The sequence below is a fragment of the Apteryx rowi genome, unplaced genomic scaffold (assembly GCF_003343035.1).
Source record: "Apteryx rowi isolate R43461 unplaced genomic scaffold, aptRow1 scaffold_498, whole genome shotgun sequence".
NCBI lineage: Eukaryota > Metazoa > Chordata > Aves > Apterygiformes > Apterygidae > Apteryx > Apteryx rowi.
The window spans coordinates 227,645-228,293 of NW_020450758.1; the positions used below are offsets into that span (position 1 = coordinate 227,645).

General features: G+C 69.0%; 1 protein-coding gene across 1 annotated transcript in view; it reads left to right on the plus strand.

Annotated features, from left to right (window-relative positions):
* Positions 1–649, plus strand: part of PDE2A (phosphodiesterase 2A) — a 54,888-nt gene that overhangs the window by 23,357 nt on the left and 30,882 nt on the right. The window lies entirely within an intron of this gene.

Here is a 649-nt window from a genome sequence, read left to right on the forward strand (position 1 = left end):
CCCCGGGATGGGGTGAAGCTCCTGGTGCAGGACCTGCGAGGACGTGTGTATGGGGGGCCCAGCCCAAGCCTGGGGCACATCCCTTCCCCAGGGCCGGTGGGGGGGGTCTCTTTGGCTGGAGACGGTGAGGTGGGGGGGTGTCACGCAAGACGGGACGCTCTTTCCGACGTGGGACCTAGGCGCGTGGGGAGGTGTCTCCCACCACAAGCCCTGCAGGGTCTAACTCAGACCGAGAGGCGAGGGGGGGTTGAGATGCAGGACCTGGGACATCCCCCCCCCCCCAGGCCCTGAGGGCCCCTCTGCAGGGACCAGAGCCCTCGGGGCACGAACCCGTTTCCCACCCCATGCCACGGACACTGCCCTGACCCCAACCTCACACTGGGGGCCACTGCCCCATCCCCTGCCCTGTATCCAGGACACTGCCCCGTCCCCTGCCCCACACCGGGGGACACTGCCTCATTGCCTGCCCCATACCGGGGACACTTCCTCATCCCCCACCCCACACCGGGGGACACTGCCCCATTGCCTGCCCCATACCGGGGGACACTGCCCTGTCCCCTGCCCCATACCGGGGGGCACTTCCTCATCCCCCACCCTATACCAGGGGACACTGCCCCATCCCCTGCTCCATACCGGGGGACACTGCCCC